General features: G+C 45.9%; 1 protein-coding gene across 3 annotated transcripts in view; it reads right to left on the bottom strand.

Moving 5' to 3' along the window:
- Positions 1-21008, bottom strand: part of LOC127935744 (H-2 class I histocompatibility antigen, Q9 alpha chain) — a 273397-nt gene that overhangs the window by 172372 nt on the left and 80017 nt on the right. The window lies entirely within an intron of this gene.

The raw sequence follows: 21008 nt of genomic DNA, 5'->3' as shown, positions 1-21008 counted from the left end.
TCAAGCAGAATAGTATGATATCTTAACCATCGTGATGTTTTCTATTCCTGCAAAATCATGGACACTGCGTGAGACACCATCAATGTCAAATCAGAGTAACCTACGAATTCTCTAGAAGCCATCACGGTCTTCTCAGCAGCTGCCACGGCCCTCAGACAGTGTGGCAGGCCTGCTGCAACTGGGTCCAGTTTGCTGGAAAAATGTGCAACAGGTCTCAGTTTGTCTCCATGATGCTGCAACAATAAAGAAGTCATAAATACATTTTTCTCATCAACCATCTGAACAAAGGGTTTATTTGGCGCCTGCAAGCCCCGAGTTGGCGCAACAGACAGCTGAACTTTCATGTTCAGAAATGCCTCTCCCGCTTTCTCTGTCCACTCAATCCTGTCATATAAATTCAACCCCTTCCCTCTCAGGGCTCTCAGGGGCAGCTCAAAAATTTTATAATTTGGAATAGATGTTCTACATTAGGAACACATCCCCCAAAATTAAGCATTTGTTTCTTTGTTATTACTGGTTTTGGGACTTTTCTTGTAGCTTTAACCCCTTTTTCAGACAGTGACTTGCTATTCAGTGTTATTACATACCCCAGGAATGTAATCTGTTGTTTTACGAATTGCAGTTTTGTCAGGCTGACTTTATGGCCCTCCTGAGCCAGATGCTTCAGGACGGTCACAGTGTCAGTTTACACATTGAAGCTCATCAAGAGCACACAAGCAAAGATCATCCACATACTGTGACAGAGCTGCACCTGCTGTCAGGGTCAAAGCTTCCAAACTCCTTCTTAGGGCTTCGTTGTAACCTTTGCCCTCAAATTCAAATGCAAATCAGAATTGGCTGTCTTTATCAACTGGCACACTAAAAAATGCATTTGCCAAATCTACCACTGAGAAGAATGTTGCATCTTGTGGTATTTGTGATAAAATTGTGTATGGATTTGGTACTGATGGAGCTCTTTGCCTGTCAGCAGCGCCTACAGACTGTAAATCCTGTACAAATCGCCACTCTGTGGGCTGACCCACATCCCTTATCTTTTTACAAGAAAAATTGGAGTGCGAACTGGAGAATCATTGCATGACACCATTATTCCCTCTTTTAATAGTGACTCAAGCACTGGTTTTATATTTTATAAATTGCCTCTTGTTTTAGAGGGTATTGACGTTGACATGGTCTGTAATCAGATTTTGTGGTGACCACAACTGGTTCACATCCTTTAATCAAACCCACATCATATTTGTGTTTTGCCCATAGCTCTGATGGCACTTTTGTTAATGCTGGATGTATTTCTGAGGCGCAAACAATTGCCATGCATTGACCCCCCTCTGACTTTTGTCAATGGGTACCACAACTCTCTCTGTTTCAATGTCATACTTGCACTCAGTCATAAATGCTCCCAGACTCTCACTGTGTTTCACCCCCTCCCCTATCTGTCTCCAGTCTTTGGCATAAACACAGTTTTTCACAAACAAGTCTAATCTGGGCCCTGTCTGGCTCCTGTCTTGGAAAGTGATAAGTGAGGCACAGAATCTTCTGCCATTAGGTAAAACTGAAACTTTTTCTCTGTCAGGCAAACTGAAACTGCACACACATTTTCTGTCCAAAACATTTTCTCAAAATGTAAGGTTTCTCCTTCTTTCCCCTCAAACCAGTCTTTTTCATACTGGTCATCTCGCTGCATTACAACATGTGACGTGCAATGCAATTTGTCAGGCAACATGATTTCTCTATCAAATGGTTTTGTTCTATCTTTAGCCAGTTCACACATCATTCAAGCCCAATCAGAATTTATGATGTGCCATTCATATGCCCATTTTGGTTCTGCTTGCAGACAACAAATCTGCTCTTTCTCTGCCCCTCGGACACCCCCAGAGTCTGCAATCAATCTCAAATTTAGTTTGCACAACAAATATCTCCCCATCAAAGGCACTGGACATGCAGGGGTATAGAGAAAAGCATGCCTCAGCACCTCACCCCGTTTTGTTTCACAATTCAGAGGCACTGTGAACCTTTCACAAATTACGTGCCCTGATGCAGAAATTGACTCATTAATTTCACCTGTTAATTGTGGTTGGCATTGCAAATCACATGGCTGTATATATATATATATATATATATATATATATATATATATATATATATATATATATATATATATATATATATATATATATATATATATATATATATTATATATCAGCTAAAAACTCAATCAATATCCTCTCTACTAGCATAGGATATTTAGGAGCTTCACTCTTAAACATAATAGCACATTTGTCAGGATGCTTATCAACAGAATCAGACATACACAAAGGAAAGCAAGCGTTTTCTTCATTGCAGAGAGCAAAAAGTACATCAGTGTATGTGTATGTGTTTGTGGTTAGAAAATTTTCACTTCCCTGACTTGTGACTGTTGGTTGCTCGCCCTGGACCCCTCCTCTCTGCTCTCCGTCTCCCTCGCTTCAGTCTGCCTGTTGATTTCACCGGTTCTCCAGGCAATCCTTCGCCCAATGACCGTCCTTTTTGCACAGTCTGCATCTGGTACAATTCGATATCTCATGTTCATCAGTCTTGCAGATCCGACAACCCCATCTTTTAGAGTTTCCTTCAGTTTCGTTCGGATATCTTCCTCCTTCTCTTTTCCATCTTCCCCATTTCGATTGCTGGTTTCGCTGCGCAGAATAGCCCCCCGGCTTCGACACGGCTTGCACAAACGCCAGCTGCCACTCTCTGTTGGTCTTGGCTTTAACTCTTTCCTTCTTCGCCGTCTGCATCTCCTCTGCATGCAAAGCGTGTGCTAAACCAGCAGATAGCTGTCCACTTTTCCATTCAGTGTCGTCTCCGGCAGTCCTCTTTCTGCAGCTCTCCACTCACTTCATGCCTGCTCGTAGCCCCCAGTTTCACTGCCAGCAGCCTCCTCAGTTCGTACACGGTAGGGCTGAATTCTTGGCAGAAGGTGACTAATTCGGTAGAAAATGTATCACCTGCTTTGTCAGGGCTCGGGCAAGTGAGCCATCGCTTCCTTCATGTCCGTTATAGTCCATGGTCTAAAGACCATAACAGGCCCGTCAGGACCTGAAACTTCAATCAATGGAGCTGTACTCACATTTTCTTCTTTCACTGGTTGTCTGTTTTTTCTTTTCTTTGTCGGGGGTGCTCTGCGCACTATTTCCTCTTCTATTTCCTCGTTGGGGGTTTCAGGAATGATTTCTGGGTCTTCCGCTGTTTCTTGTCTCCATTCTGGATCTGGCCACGGTGCTGTTGGTCTTCTCGGTGGAGAGCAGTCGAGGTCGGGGTCCATTTGCGCTGCTTGCACCTCGGTCACCGGGAAATGTGTGTATGGCGGAGGTACATGTTTAGAAACACAAACATAAAAGCGGTTAGTAGGTCTATGTGAGGCATTTACACTTTCTTTGCATTCTTCAAATTTCTTTTCCTCCTTCCTACTTGCTAATTCTTTCTGCATTGTTCTCCTTTCTCTCCTATCTGCTTCCGCTATCCAACGATTCACAGTTCCTTCACATTTCTCACACATGTGCCTCGCACAACAACCTTTCTGTCAATCGCTTCCCTCTTCTACTGATTCCTTCACAGCTTTTAATTTCTTAACACTCAACGTTCCCTCTTTTGGAAAACCATGGTATTTAATTAATTTCCCCACATCTTGCATGCATTTTTGGCCATACACTTTTTTCATTTGCCTAAACACCGGTATATCATATTCAGCAAGCTTGTTCTGAGACTTTCCCATATTTGCTGGTTTCCTTCTCTGTGGAGACCTTTTCCTTTTCAGCGCACCTATAATCTGTCAGACGTCTCCAACAGATCCGACTTTCCTTTGCCCAAGTCGGGAGAGCCAATACTCGCACAGTTTCACTTCCCCTCTTAGAAATATGTTAACCGCTCGAGCGTGATCTCAGCTTATCGCTTCGAAATATCTGGATCGCTATGATCTCAATTTCTAACTCAATTTACGATCACGCCAGTTGCAGCAGTTTCAATTCCCCTTAGAAATTTATTAACTGTGCCGCAGTATCCTCACAATCTGAATCCCCTAGATTGTGTTTCCCACAGAGAAGGACCCACCGCCATGGTTCATCCCTTTTCTAATTTATTTTCCAATCCTTATTTCTAAAAACCCCAACATTTTAGAATACCATGAACTGTCTCTTACCCGAGAGCTCTGTTGCCACTCCGGTTCTTTTCTGATTCCAGTGGTGTCTCCTCCGGGCCTCGGCAGTCGGTCCCTTTCTCCCTCAAACCTAACCTCTTCTATAGTTCAGGATGATCAGTCACCGTCCGCTCACAGGTGCAGAAGACACATCCAAGGAATCCCACTTTCTGACACCAAATTGTCGTGGCAAAATTTAAATAAACTCTCGTCAGCATAAGAGACAGACTCATTCTCAGGTATAATTAAAAAGAAAGCTTTTATTCTTTGCAAAGAAGGTCAGACAGTCATACAGCAACACTGAGTTCCTGCAGAGTGAAACCGACCCCGGAAGAAGGCAGTCCTCCACCTTATATACCTCTGCTTTTCCAAGGTTACACAGTTTCAGCAGCTGTAAATTTCCACACAAAACAAGGAACACTCTCTATGGGCTGTTTCTCACACATTTAGGACCCCCTCAGGTCATCATCAGACATCGTCCCCCCACTATATGGCCCAATGACCCACTCAGGTCATTCTCAGACATCTGTTTTCCCCCCGGTGTCACACTTCTGAACCCACACAGTAAAGAAAAGAAAACACATGCTTTTATAGGTATACAGAAGCAATGTTAAATGAATTTTTCCACCACACTTCCCTTTTTCCAGAGAGCCCCATCATCTGCAAACAGTGACCTACCTATATCTGGTTCTACTTACTAGACTTACTAGACACTTACTAGCCAAATTATATGAAACTAGTGTCAGATCCAACAAAGACTCCACTCCTGTATGAATGTCTATCTTTGTTCCACTCCCATCATTTAAGCATACCCGCTCCCTATCCTCTATTAATTCCTTTACTACTTTACCATTAGCATTTATATAACTTCCTCCCCATAGTTTATTATGTGCATTCAAATCCCCACACCATACTACTCTAAATCTATCTTGACCATGTACTTACTTTAACTTCTCTAATTCCAATTTCTTACATGGGTTATAATAATTTATAATAACAAACCCCTTTCCTCAACCCCATATCCCCACAGCAAAATATTTTCTCGATCCCTTCCTTTTCCTAGTATTCTATATGAAGTTTCTTGTTTAATAAATGTTGCACACCCACCACCAATCCCTTCTTCCCTATCTTGCCACACTATACTATACTCTTGTATAACAAAATCTAAACAATGTTTCATCCAAGTTTCTTGAACACATATTAGATCCCGTTTTATAATTAAATCTTCAGAAAAATGCTTGAACTCCTTTCCATTTGCTATCAGAGATTCCACTAAATTATTGAAATCATCTATATGCATTATCCACATGTTTCTTGACTTGATCTTATCTGAAGTTCATCTCTGACTTCTTCCCAGGTCAAGCCTGTCATTCCAATATGCTGTATTGCTGCTATTACAACTAACTGAGTCTTCTGTGTTTTTGATTCAATCCCAGCTGTACTATTTATAACTCCTGCAATAAATGTCACTAATCTTTTCTTTTCAATCATCATAAATTCTTCCGGAACTTTGTTTGCTTCAATTGCAACCCCTGCAGGGGCGCTGCTAAGGATTTTGGGCCCCATGAAAAGAATCTTGACAGGGCCCCCAACACAACTGAGAGTTTTTTCATATAAATTTACATAAAATCATGCGCTTTTATGGTATTTTGACTATCATTCTCATATATTTAAGTCAATCAGACAATTGAACTCCACATGTCCATACCTGTAATTTGTCTTCTGTAATACTGCACTACTACAGTACTGTATAATGTATATACTGTACATAGCTGTACATGTGTCATATAGTGTATTCACATATATTTATATTTGTATGAATGTACTGTATGGCAATGACAATAAAGTTATCCTAACCTAATATTTTTAACATGACAGTTGAAATGTAACGGAAACACTGAGCACTCTTAATACAATGAAATGTATTTATATTTATTTGCTTCAACACTGATACTGAAATTTCTAAATAAAACTCTTCAATTTAAAAAAACAGGAATTACAATCTGTGGTGAAAAAAAAATCTCAGCAAGAAAACACCACCATAAAACAAAATGACCATATAAAATTTCTAATAATTTAAACAGAACTTGCTTAATATACTATATCAAAGAATGGCCAAGGTATAACATAACAGTCTGAGTTACTGAGTATAACAGTCTGAGTTACTCTTTCCACATCATTTCTAATCTCTTGTACTTGCTCAACATTTCTAAACAAAAATCCAACGTCTGACATTTCCAGCTGCAAAATCATTAATCAAATCTTTGAAGTCGAGCTCTCTAGCCAACTCGCTCTAAATGGAAAGCAATTTACAGTTGATCACTAGGTGGGACCATTAACCCTTTAGACAGGGGTTTAAATCTCACACACACACAAACACTATAATTTGCTGTTATACTCCATATAACTCCATATACAAGCCAGAAACTAAGCCTTTTTTTTTTGCACAGGCCTATCTAAAGGGTTAATGGTCCCACATAGTGATCAACTGTAAAAATATATATTTTTTACCTCTTCCCAAAAGGGAAAACCACAAACAATCAAGAATGCATGATTATATGGTGTCATGGCTTTGCAATCAAAAAATGTCGTTATAATGGAAGTCAATGGGGCAAAAACAGCCACCAACAACTAATTAGGGAGAATTTTTTTTAATCTAATGCTGCACAAAAACTAACAATGCATCAAAGACAATGTTGCTACTAATCTTTGACATGCCCAAGACTGTTATAAAAAGTAAAAAAAAAATCCACCCACAATTACTTTTTATATTGAAAATAAGTCATTTTGTGTGTTTTTTTCCCCCAAATCAGTGACATCATTTATGAACTTGGCAATTAAAGAGTTAAATTCTTGGATTTTTTTTAAACATTTGGTAGTTTTAATCAGGACTGAAGTTGATTAACAGATTTATGCAAAAAAATGTGAAAAAAATATGAATCTGATACATTTTTTACAGCAGTTTAATTGAGTGGATGTTTTCATCCACGAACAACTCGAAAGGGTAGTGAATTTGAACAATGCACAAAGGTTAACAATATAAATTTACACACACACACAAACACACACACACACACATCGAGTATTTGTATTCTATGCTGATACGCGAATAACAAAAAAAAAAACACAGAAAAGTTTGATTTCACAACCTTTAGCTCGTCGGCTATATACTAGCCTATGAAACATGTAATTTAAAGTACATAAATGGTCATTATAGCAAAGTTCAAACGACAAAAATAAAAACGCGATTTAGCAGGAATTGTAATAATCAGGCGCTAAAAAATAATACCCATTAAATGTTCGTTAAGCCAATGGGATCACTCGGGGTCCTTAGCGGACTCGATTTCTCTGGCGGACACGATTTCTCATGACAGGCGCTATAAGTGAAGTCAAGCTGTTTGTGTTGCCTTGGTTACTGGATACAATTTGGGCGGACTGAACCATTTTATGATAATCGAGAGGGGGAGAGGGGCCCACGGACGTTTGTGTTTCCTAAACAAATAAAAAAATTTGACACCAGGAAACAGCAAATAGAATAATTTAAAGTTAATAATTTTTCACTATCAAATATTATTTTTTAGCACCACAATTTTATTGGGGGCTTCTTTGGGCCCCCTCTTAGTCATGGGCCCCGAGAATCGTCATCGTTTACCCCCACTTTACCGCGCCCCAGAACCCCTGACTGACCTCTTTGCTCATTAGTTTGTCCTTTAACCTGTTTTGCTGCCTCAGAATATGTTAGCTTCTTTTCCAATCTCATTTTCTGAATCTGCATTTCCATTTTCAATACTTCACATCCCCTGAATGTTGCACTATGTGCCTCTCCACAGTTGCAACATTTTGGTTGTACACCTTCCTCACACTTGCCATATTCATGGTTCCGTTCTCGAGGCGGTAACTCGACATTACATCAGCTATGACGTATATGGAAACTAGTCCCTTCTCCATTTTTGCTGAAATCTAATGGGCTAACGCCAGCTGGGGACAGCTGGCCAATTGATGCGAAGCATGCAAATACTGAGTATAAAATGCATGGGCGCGGATGCATTACGTCAGAATCTCTTTCTTCACGCTAGAAGTCTTATCTAAGTCATCGTGGAAGTTGCAACAGAGAACTACTCACCCTGTTTTCCTCTCTGCATCCGATGGCTGCTACTGCCAAACTCGGACCTTCACCAGTTCTGTGTGACCTCCCTGGGTCTCACACAGACGACACGTGCACCCAATGCAGCGAGCTGCCAGTGCACGCCCTCAGAGCCAGAGTGGCTCGGACAAAAGTGGGAATAAGGCCCACTGCCGCCAGCGAGCCGCTGGTGGAGATGAGATCGACGTCGGCTTGGCAGACAATAGCTTCCACCCCGCGAACTTCATCCTCTTCAGAGCTGGCGCGGAAGACGACTCCATGTTGTTTTTGGCATCGGAAAAGGACAGGGGTATGTGCCCCCAAACTCCCCATCTCCCTTTGCATTGGGTTTGGACCACAGCCTGCCTTCCAAATCGTGCAGGTTCACGGCCCATATGCGGACAAAGCCTATACTTCTGAGGGAAGGCAACTTCTGCTCTTCATGCCATTGCAATACTCCAGGTGTTCCAGGAAGACGGAGGCACAGTTGGCGCTGACGTCATCTGGGATCTGTGCACGGCAACTGATCTCACGCTGATGGCTACTAAGCTGTGAGCTAAGCCGTTTCATGGGGCTCATGGTCGTCCTTACAGGCACCTATGGCTTACCCTAGCTGACCTGAAAGACACAGACCGAGGACGCTTCTAAACGTTCCAGTTACTCCCTCCAGCCTCTTTGGTGATGCCATGGAGTCGGTCATGGAGCTTTTCTCCAAGACACAGAAAGTGCGCCAAGGCCATGACCACATGATGCTCCATTGCTCACTTCGGTCATCACCTGCGAGTTTCCGCTCTTCTGCACCTCACCAAGCTCTAAGACCGCTCCGAACCAAACGCTAATTTCAGCCGAAACCAGCAGTGGTAAGGGCCTGGCAGGAAACCTCAGGGTCAGTTGAGGAGCCCACACTGCGAGAGAGCCAGCTCCATCCTTGGCCACCAAGCCATCTCTCTGACGGGCCAATAAAGTGGAAGAGAGAGTGTGCGGGAGGCCCCGCCCCCCAAGCGCCATGTTTAAGTGCATCATGTCCCCCATGTTCCTACGGGTGAGGATTGCTATGTGTGTTTTAATGCTGAGTTACACAATAGAAGCATGTATACAATCAACAAAAAAGCATTTTTTTCCTTTTGCACCCAACACTGTGTCACTCGCCCTGTCTCAGAGCAGTGCAGAGCCACAACCCATGATTATAATGGCCTTGCGAGGGCGTGAGAGTGCCAACACCACAAAAACACGGTGTCACTATCCCTATTCAGATGCATCATGTCCCCCATGTTCCTACTGGTGATGATTGCTATGTCTGTTAAAATGCTGTTTGTGTGAGTTCCACAAGAGAAGCATGTATACAATCAACAAAAGAGCTTTTTCTTCTTCTTGCACCCAACACTGTGTCACTCGCCCTGTCTCAGAGCAGCGCAGAGCTACAACCCATGATTATAATGGCCTCGCGAGGGCGTGAGAGTGCCAACACCACAAAAACAATTACTTGCCCTGTTCAAATGCATCATGTCCCCCATATTTCTATGGGTGACGATTGCTATGTGTTTAAATGCTGTTTGTGTGAGAAAAAATTCACAATAGAAGCATGTATCCAAATTCTAGCCTCACGGGGGTAGGGCCCTGGTCAAAACAAGCTATCAGTGGCTACGGTGGCCATTGAGCTAACAAGTCCGCTGTGTCATATCATGGACGCTAGGAGGGCTATCCCGGGCTTTTCACCTTGGATACTGGGAATAATTCACCACGGATATTCTCTCCATTTCAAACGCAGACCTCCCCGTTTCAATGGTGTGGTCCTGTCACTGACTTTGCCTCAAAACCTTCCTGTTCTGTAACAGGAAGTTCTCAGTCTGCTCGAGAAGGGAGCGATAGAGCGAAATCTCCCCTCAGATCAAACGGAATGCGCATGTTGAATTATCTGGATGATTGACTGATTTTAGCCCACTCAAGAGATGTGCTATCAGTCATGTGGAAACAATACTTCGCCATTTGGATATGCTGGAACTGCATGTGAATATGCATAAGAGTGTTTTTACAGAGTCTGACTATAACATATCTGGGAATACGTTTGGACTCAATGGCGATGCGAGCCCATCTATCTTTAGAGCGTATAGAGGCAATTTCATCGACTCTACGCTGTTTCAGATCGGGCAGGTCATTTTCACTCAGGGTATTTCAGAGGCTTCTGGGACTGTTGGCGGTGGCTTCTTCAGTGTGCCATCTGGGTCTGCTGCATATGTTGCCAGTCTATAAGCGCATTATGGTCATTCACAGTTGCATCAGCACTCTGAGACCATGGAACAGCTTGGATATGTTCAGCCCAGGAGTTATTCTCTCGACGAACGCATCAACTTTGGGTCAGGTAGCAGTGCGCCTAATCAGTTTTCTCAGGGGAGCAAGGAGATTGTGTCTTTCACCTCCGCTGTGGGATCTAGCTCTAGTTTTGAGGGCTCTATCTCTATCACCGTTCGAGTCCTTAGTTTCGATTGTGGTTAAGGAGCTTCCATGAAGACTGCCGGCAAAGCGCATTGGAGACTTACATGAGTTTTTGGTTATTTTGGACCTGGCGACTTCGATGTCACTCTCCAGCCGAGACCGGGTTACATTACAAGTCACTAAATACACCGTTTTGAGCACAAGTTATTCCCTGCTCGCCTTATCTGCTGAGCCGTCAACCTTGCGTAATGCTGATGCTCAGAGCGCCGGGGCCCTGTTAGGGTTTTACAGATGTATATGGATCGCTTGGCTGCCTTTCGTGGATTCCAACCCAGGTCTTTCACACCAAAGGCATGTGTCTTATCCACAGCATCAACACCTTCCATTATTCATGTGTTGTGAACTGTTGACCAGCTATACAGTAGTTACCATGGCTGTTAACTCTGTGTTATGGTTTATAAGGTTTATGCAGTTGTCACTGCAAACGCCGTCGACTATGTGTTTTACTCTCATGCTTGAGTGCTTGTTGCATTGTGTCTTCCGTTTAGTGCAGCCTTCGAGTTATTGCTTGAAGATATGCAAATTTTGTTAGGGTCGGAGAAGATGTATATGTATCATATGTTGCCAGTCTATAAGCGCATTATGGTCATTCACAGTTGCATCAGCACTCTGAGACCATGGAACAGCTTGGATATGTTCAGCCCAGGAGTTATTCTCTCGACGAACGCATCAACTTTGGGCCAGGTAGCAGTGCGCCTGGGCGTACCTGCCTCAAGCCTGTGGTCAGAGTCACAGAGAAAGTGGCACATAAACCGTTTGAAATTGGAAGCAGTGTCCTAAGCCTGGTCCAAATTGGAGCGGCAAAATGTACTGATACGAACCGACAACATGTCTGTGGTCTCGTACATAAATCGCCATGGTGGAGTGCACTCCAGAGCTCTATTCAAACAGGCAGCGAGTCTCTTTTGTGGGCGGACCAACTCTTTCTCTCCATAAGAGCGGCCCACATCTCCAGTATTCTGAACCGTGGAGTGAACATGCTTTCGAGGAACGGGATTCCTCAAGGAGAGTGGAGGCTTCACCCAGGATCAGATCAAATGATTTGGGATCGATTCGGGGGGGGCGGAAGTGGATTTGTTTGCCACAAGCGAGAACAAGCACTGTCAGACGTTCTTCTCGCTATCTCACTCCCCGTTGCCAGAAGGTGCTCTAACATTGCGTTAGCCAGAAGCCAGGCTTTACGCGTTCCCCCTGTTGAAGATTCTGCTATTGGTGTTCTGCAAAATCAGAGAGGAGAGAGCGTCACTTATACTCGTGGCCCCGAACTGGCCGAATCAGCCCTGGTTCGCGGACCTGAGAGAGTTAGTGGTGGCTCCCCCCCATGGCAAATCCCCCTTAAGGAGGGACCTACTGTCTCAGGCGAACGGCACGAAATGGCACCCCAGCCCTGAGCTGTGGAACCTTCACGTGTGGCCGCTGCGGGGACCCTGATGAGCGGGACGGTCTGCACTCACGAGTGCTGAGCACACAAACGGATGCACGCACAACTTCTACCAGGCGCTGCTATGCTCTGAAGTGGGGAGTTTTAACGAAATGGTGCGAGAACATTCATATTGACCTGGGGACCTGTTCCGTGTCAGATGTTTTGCACTTTCTACAGCACAGTATGGATTGCGGGAGTTTGCCATCCACACTGAAGGTGTATGTGACCGCTATTGCCAATTTTCATTCCCTGGTTGATGGGCAAACGATCGGTAAGCACGCTTTGGTAATCAGTTTTCTCAGGGGAGCAAGGAGATTGTGTCCTTCACCTCCGCTGTGGGATCTAGCTCTAGTTTTGAGGGCTCTATCTCTATCACCGTTCGAGTCCTTAGTTTCGATTGTGGTTAAGGAGCTTCCATGAAGACTGCCGGCAAAGCGCATTGGAGACTTACATGAGTTTTTGGTTATTTTGGACCTGGCGACTTCGATGTCACTCTCCAGCCGAGACCGGGTTACATTCCGAAGTCACTAAATACACCGTTTTGAGCACAATTTATTCCCTGCTCGCCTTATCTGCTGAGCCGTCAACCTCGCGTAATGCTGATGCTCAGAGCGCCGGGGCCCTGTTAGGGTTTTACAGATGTATATGGATCGCTTGGCTGCCTTTCGTGGATTCCAACCCAGGTCTTTCACACCAAAGGCATGTGTCTTATCCACAGCATCAACACCTTCCATTATTCATGTGTTGTGAACTGTTGACTAGATATACAGTAGTTACCATGGCTGTTAACTCTGTGTTATGGTTTATAAGGTTTATGCAGTTGTCACTGCAAACGCCGTCGACTCTGTGTTTTACTCTCATGCTTGAGTGCTTGTTGCATTGTGTCTTCCGTTTAGTGCAGCCTTCGAGTTATTGCTTGAAGATATGCAAATTTTGTTAGGGTCGGAGAAGATGTATCATTGGTCTAGTTCCGTCTATCAGATGTGAGCACTCTTAGCGAAACGGCCATTGGCTAGAACTGTCTTGCTTATGTGAGGGGGTGATCGACCCCGTTCAAGGCTTATCTTCAACTGCTCTCATGGCGGGACTGAATACAGTTCCCATATACATCATAGCCGACATAATGTCAAGTTAACACCTCGAGAAGGGAACGCCTGTGGTTACTATCGTAACCTCGGTTCCCTGAGAGGCGGGAACGAGACATTACGTTAGCCGCCGTGGTCGCTGTTTGATCAGTTGTGCTAGCGTTCAGTCGTGATTCTGACGTAATTTTCACCCCCATGCATTTTATTCTGCCCGCTGACCTGTCAGGTGCGTGATTTCACATAGAGCAGCTGTTACTACACAGAGCCGTTGTTAACGGAGAAGATGTGCAAATCCACGTTCATTTTCAGCGTTTATTTGCGCATCTTCTCAGTTAATAACGGCTCTTTGTAGTAACAGCTGCTCTATGTGAAATCACGCACCTGATGGGATTTACAGCTGATTAGAGAACCGGCTTTACTGACGAGATGCGCATTAACGATCGGCCGATCATGATTGCAGCACCCCTACTTTCTTCAATATCCCCCCATTCAAACCTCTCTGCTCCATTCCTGGAGCAGTTGTGCCTTGCCGCCGTTCCTTTCCGACTTTTTGATGAAGCTTCTGCCATCCGAATGTCAAAACTTCATGTCCTTTTGTCACCTTACTTTAGCCAATGACCACTGTATGACATCAAAGTACTGCAAGAGCGATTCAAATGCATTAGATCCGTGTGTTCTCTTTTCATTCTCATGGTACTTTGATGTCATACAGTGATCTTTCTGTGTAGCGCTACTTAAAGTCAAACCTGCTTGTTGTTCCAGGTATTGTACAAAAGTAGGTTAAACAAATGTTTTTTTTAATAAAATTAAAAATTAACACAAGGGTAGGTCACATATTCAACAAACATGTTTTCTTGAGTAGTGTTTTGTGTGTGTGTGTGTGTGTGTGTGTGTGTTCACAAAAAAAACAAGCATAGTTTGAAACCCTCTTAAATTAGATTATTTTAATTACTTCTGTCCTCCAAACTACAGTTCCAGTTGTCACGATCGTCAGCTGGAGTGCCCATGAACTCCAGTAGAGGGCACTCCACTCAGGACTCTTGCATTAAGTGTCTGAACTCCATATCCCATAATCCTTTGCTGGGCTCATCATCAATTGCAATCACTGTCAGGAACACAACTGGACACAGATGCAGGTTACGGTGCAGGACCAATTTATTCAAAAACCTCAAAAGAAAAAACTTCCTCCAATGAACAAAAACAGGCCGGGAAATTAGGAAAAATGTCCAACAGAAAAAGAGACTTCAAATGTCCTTGCAAAAACACCCGGCAGGGGGCGCTCAACGGCGCGGCCGCGATGATAGCGGAGAGGGGAGGAAGCCACGAGCGAGCCAGCGACCGTGCAAAAACTCTTCTGGGAAATGCCGGTGCCCGGTCTAGGAAATGAGGGAGGGGGGAAAAAGAAAAACAAAACAAACCAATAGCAGCAAACAGAGGCACGACAGAACACGGCTTGACAGGATCAGACAAAGTGGATACACGGGGATTGTTGCCGAACAACGATCTGGCACCGATAGGCGCGACAGACGGGAATAAATAGAGCAAGAGATGAACAGACATTGAATTCAGGTGAGCGAGGTCAAACCATTAGAAACGGAAACTGTGATAATGAGGGGGAGGGAGGAACGCCAAAGATAGGTGCAAGACGAGCGATCAAAACCAAAACAAAACACCATGTGCGCGTGAAATGCAGACATATACAGAAACACACACACACACACAAGAACGGGGTGATCAGACAGTGGACATGACAGTACCCCCCCTCCGACGGACGCCACCAGGCGCCGCAGGAAGGGGCTCACCTCGTCGCCGGTAGAAGTCCTCGACAAGTGTCCGATCCAAGATGTCCCGGGCCGGAACCCAGCTCCTCTCCTCTGGGCCATAGCCCTCCCAGTCCACAAGATATTGAAAGCCCCGACCCCTACGTCGGACATCTAGCAACCTCCGCACCGTATAGACCGGGGAGCCATCCACTAGACGGGGGGGAGGGGGGGTTGGGGCAGATGGAACAAGAGGGGAATAGAACACAGGTTTAACCCTGGAAACATTGAAAACAGGGTGCACCCGACCAAGCGTGGTAGGGAGCTTGAGCTGCACCGCCGCCGGACTCAGGACCTTCGTGATCCGGTATGGGCCAATGAACCTGGGTGCCAACTTGCGTGAGGCTACCCTGAGAGGCAGGTCCTTGGTAGAGAGCCATACCCTTTGACCACACACATAGCGGGGAGCAGGAGTTCGGTGACGGTCGGCCGCTGCTTTAGTCCGCCTATTAGCCTGGGCCAAGGCCGCCTTGGCCCTCTTCCAGGTGCGGCGACACCGTCGGACAAAGGCCAAAGCAGACGGGACCGCAGCCTCGGGTTCCTGTGTGGGAAACAAGGGAGGTTGATAACCGACAGAACACTGGAATGGGGACATACCTGTGGCAGAAACAGGAAGGGAGTTATGGGCGTATTCTACCCAGGACAGCTGTTGACACCAGGAGCCGGGATTGTGGGATGCCAGGCAGCGAAGAGAACGTTCCAAATCCTGGTTTGCCCGCTCGGACTGCCCGTTGGTCTGGGGATGGAATCCTGAAGACAGACTCGTAGAGGCCCCGATCTGCCGACAGAATTCCCTCCAAAACCGAGAGACAAACTGGGGACCCCTATCAGAGACCACGTTGACCGGAAGGCCATGAATCCGGAATACATGATCAACCATCACCTGAGCAGTCTCTTTGGCTGAGGGGAGCTTGGGAAGGGGAATGAAATGGGCCGCCTTAGAGAAACGGTCCACCACCGTAAGAATGACGGTGTTACCCTTGGATTCAGGAAGGCCAGTGACAAAATCAAGGGCCAAATGTGACCAGGGGCGGGAAGGGATGGGCAATGGGTGGAGCAGACCAACGGGAGGCGCGTTGGAAGTCTTGTTCTGAGCGCACACCGAGCAGGCAGCCACGAACTGCCTGACATCCTTGGCCATGGATGGCCACCAGAATCGCTGACGGATGGCAGCCAGCGACCTCCGGACTCCTGGATGACCGACTAGCCTGGATGAGTGACCCCACTGGATGACTTCAGAGCGCAACTTGGTGGGAACAAACAGATTACCCGCTGGGCACCCCTTCGGCACAGGCCCCTTAAGTAGGGCCTCCTCTACTCGTCTCTCGATGTCCCAAGAGAGGGATGCCACCACCACCCCTTTGGGCAAGATAGTGTCTGCTGACTCCCCTCCCCCAGGAGCCTCGAAGAGACGAGAAAGAGCATCGGGCTTAACATTCTTTGACCCGGGCCTGTAAGACAGTGAGAAATTGAACCGGCCAAAGAAGAGGGCCCAGCGAGCCTGTCGAGAGGTCAGCCTCCTGGCCGAACGGACATACTCGAGGTTCTTGTGATCCGTCCAGACCAGGAAGGGCTGAGCCGCGCCCTCCAACCAGTGACGCCACTCCCCCAAAGCCAGCCTGACCGCCAACAACTCCCGATTACCTATGTCGTAATTCCGTTCTGGGGGACTCAGGCGGTGGGAGAAGAAGGCGCAGGGATGCACCTTTCCATCCTCGTGCGACCGCTGTGATAGGACCGCGCCCACTCCGACATCGGAGGCATCCACCTCAACAATGAATTGCCGTTCAGGGTCTGGAATAGACAAGACAGGAGCAGAGATAAAACGGGACTTTAATCTATCAAAGGCCTCCTGTGCCCCAGTATTCCACTTGAACGGTACCTTGGGAGAGGTGAGTGCCGTTAAAGGTGCAGCAATCTGACCAAAGTTCCGGATGAACCGCCGATAGAAGTTGGCAAACCCCAGGAACCGCTGCAGAGCTTTACGAGAGTCAGGAGCTGGCCACTCGGCAACGGCCCTTACCTTACAGGGGTCGGCTTTGATCTCCCCCGCAGAAACAACGAACCCCAGGAACGGAACCGACTGGGCATGGAAGACGCACTTCTCCGCCTTAACATAGAGCTGGTTCTCCAGCAGCCGTTGTAACACCTGGCGAACATGCTGAGTGTGTACCTGCAGAGATGGGGAGAATATCAAGATATCATCAAGATACACGAAGACAAAGCGATTCACCATGTCTCTCAACACGTCATTAACCAGGGCCTGGAAGACAGCTGGGGCATTGGTCAGACCGAATGGTAGGACCCGGTACTCAAAGTGTCCCGTAGGTGTGTTGAAAGCTGTCTTCCACTCATCCCTCTCACGTATGCGAATAAGGTGATAGGCATTCCGAAGGTCTAGCTTGGTGAAGACCTTGGCTCCCTGCAATAACTCAAAGGCAGATGACATTAGAGGCAAGGGGTACCTGTTTTTAATAGTGATGTCATTCAGGCCTCGATAATCTATACAAGGACGCAAGGAGCCGTCCTTCTTCTTGACAAAGAAGAACCCAGCACCTGCAGGAGATGAAGAGGGTCGGATGAGACCGGCTTTGAGGGATTCATTAATATATTTGTCCATGGCCTCTCTTTCAGGGCCTGAAAGGGAAAACAAGTGACCCTTGGGCGGAGAAGTGCCTGGGAGGAGCTCGATGGCACAGTCATAAGGGCGATGTGGAGGTAAGGAGGTGGCCCGGGACTTACTAAACACCTGGCACAGGTCGTGGTACTCCACCGGGACCCCCTTCAAATCAGCAGCCTCCACCTGCAAGACAGGACACACAGACACAGGAAAAGAGGCAGCACCCAGACAAGACGCAAGACAAAACTTACTCCAAGACAGGACAGAGTTGTTGGACCAATCCACGTGAGGGCCATGTTGCACCAACCACGGGTGCCCCAGAACTATGGGAGCACTCGGGGATTCAAGAAGGTACAGCGTGGTCACCTCCCGGTGATTGCCCGAGACTATAAGATTAACAGGGGGAGTGGCATATGAGACAGTGGTTATTAAAGTGCCATTCAATGAACGGGCAGGAATAGGTTTGGGAAGAGGAATGGAAGGAATTCCCCAACGGGTGGCTAGAGAGAGGTCCATAAAGTTGCCCTCAGCTCCCGAGTCAACCAGTGCTGTACAGGAGTTAAGGACACCACCAAACTGAATAGAGACAGGAAGGAGAGTGCGAGAGGAGGGGGGATGTAATAAAGGGGTAGCGCTCACCAGGATCCCCCTCTTTACTGGTGAGCCTTGACTTTTAGTGGACAGCCCACTGCGAAGTGACCTGATTTGCCGCAATACAGACATAGTCCTAGGGCGAGGCGTTGCTGCTTTTGTTGAGGAGTGAGCCGAAGGCGCCCCACCTGCATAGGCTCAGGCTCAGTGGTTTCTGTGGGGGAGACAGATGACGACTCCTCAGTCCTCCAGGGTGCACGAACTGCCAGGCGCTGACGACGGCGGTGAAGGCGACCCTCGATGCGCAACGCCATGTTAACCAGATCGTCAAAGTCACGTGGCAGGTCCTGAGTGGCCAGCTCATCCTGGATGTCATCCTCTAGCCCAGCACGGAACATAGCTCGACAGGCCCCCTCATTCCAGTCGCAGGTCGCTGCAAGAGTCTTAAAATGAATGGCATAGTCCGTCACTGAGCGACCCGCCTGACGGAGCCGTGCTAGCTGGTCAGCCGCTTCCTGACCTCTTGCAGAGCGGTCGAACAGTCTCTCCATCTCCTGGCGGAAATCTTTAAAAGAAGCACAACAGGGAGCTTTGGTCTCCCAGACGGAGGTTCCCCAGTCTCTGGCCTTGCCGGTCAGAAGAGTCAAAACAAAAGCCACTTTGGACATCTCAAGTGCGTATGTGCGTGGCTGCAAGGCAAACACCACAGAACACTGGGACAAGAAGGCCCGGCAGGAATTGGGGTCCCCATCATAGGGTGGTGGGTTATTGCATCGGGGCTCAGGCTCATGGTGAGAAAGATGGTGAACTGCACCACCCTGAGGAGCCTCTCGTTGCAGCTCTTGGATCCGGTTGGTCAACTCAGCCACTTGGTTGGCTAAGAACTCCATCTCCCTTGTGGTATTCGTGAGTCTGGCTTCGTGTTGGCCCAAAAGAACACCCTGCTGGGTGACTGCGGTTCTGACAGAGTCTGTACCTGCTGTGTCCATCTTGGCCAGATCGTTCTGTCAGGAACACAACTGGACACAGATGCAGGTTACGGTGCAGGACCAATTTATTCAAAAACCTCAAAAGAAAAAACTTCCTCCAATGAACAAAAACAGGCCGGGAAATTAGGAAAAATGTCCAACAGAAAAAGAGACTTCAAATGTCCTTGCAAAAACACCCGGCAGGGGGCGCTCAACGGCGCGGCCGCGATGATAGCGGAGAGGGGAGGAAGCCACGAGCGAGCCAGCGACCGTGCAAAAACTCTTCTGGGAAATGCCGGTGCCCGGTCTAGGAAATGAGGGAGGGGGGAAAAAGAAAAACAAAACAAACCAATAGCAGCAAACAGAGGCACGACAGAACACGGCTTGACAGGATCAGACAAAGTGGATACACGGGGATTGTTGCCGAACAACGATCTGGCACCGATAGGCGCGACAGACGGGAATAAATAGAGCAAGAGATGAACAGACATTGAATTCAGGTGAGCGAGGTCAAACCATTAGAAACGGAAACTGTGATAATGAGGGGGAGGGAGGAACGCCAAAGATAGGTGCAAGACGAGCGATCAAAACCAAAACAAAACACCATGTGCGCGTGAAATGCAGACATATACAGAAACACACACACACACACAAGAACGGGGTGATCAGACAGTGGACATGACAATCACTTGTCTCTCATCGCCTAATCAGTCTCACACTATAAAAACTGCACGCAATTGTTGCGAGTTCTTTTTTTCTTTTTTCGTAATGGCATATTTTGATAATTTCTGGAAAAGTTACATTCAGTTTTATAAAGTTAGTTAATTTTTATTAATATAAATGTAATTCAATAGAATACCGGTACTCTCGCTCATGTTGTTTCTCCTCTCTGTTCATTGCCATATGCAGAGCAGAGATGTTTAGGCTCCGCCCCCTTCTGGAGAAGTTGCAGCTCGTTTTCATGTAAATAAACAAACCCCTGAAACAGCACTTTGTAGACCTGATCCAAAAATGACACTTTTAAAAATGTTATAATAAATTATCTGTATGGTGTTATGAGCTGAAACTTCACAAGCACATTCAGGAGAGCCATAAGATTAATATAACATATTGTAAAATGGGGCATTATAGGTGTCTTTTTAGAACATACATTATTATTATGAAGAAAATACATTAGTGTGACAAGAACTACCCATAATGATAAAAACCATTATTTATTTGAAGTGTAATATGATATTGGTTCATTCCCATTCTTTTACATGGAGCAGGTGGGGTTTATGACATTTAATGCAGTCAGCCACTGAAATGGCTTTACTTTTGCAGTTGAATATGTTTAATGTGAAGGCTTGGGGTTTTAGAAAAATCAGCTGTAAATAAATTAGTAAATAATTTGTAAAAATATATATTAATATTTATAATTATAAATAATTATAATTCTCTTTTACTTTTAAATAAAAAGTGTTCCTGTAGCTCAATTGGTAGAGCATTGTGTAATCAAGCACAAGGTTGGGGGTTTGAGTCCCTGGGAACACATGACCGGTAAAAATTGATAGCCTGAATGCACTGTAAGTCACTTTGGATAAATGCGTCTGCTAAATGCATAAATTTGAATTTAATTCCATTTTTTATATTATTATTTTAATATTTAGAAAATGAATTATTTTAAGCAACAGAAAAGAAGTATAATTTGGCAATACTATACAATAGGTTTCATTAG

This window comes from Carassius gibelio, chromosome A19 (assembly GCF_023724105.1).
Source record: "Carassius gibelio isolate Cgi1373 ecotype wild population from Czech Republic chromosome A19, carGib1.2-hapl.c, whole genome shotgun sequence".
Lineage (NCBI taxonomy): Eukaryota > Metazoa > Chordata > Actinopteri > Cypriniformes > Cyprinidae > Carassius > Carassius gibelio.
The sequence above is the reverse complement of the archived record's forward strand: the minus strand, read 5'-3'. Positions and strand labels throughout refer to the sequence as shown.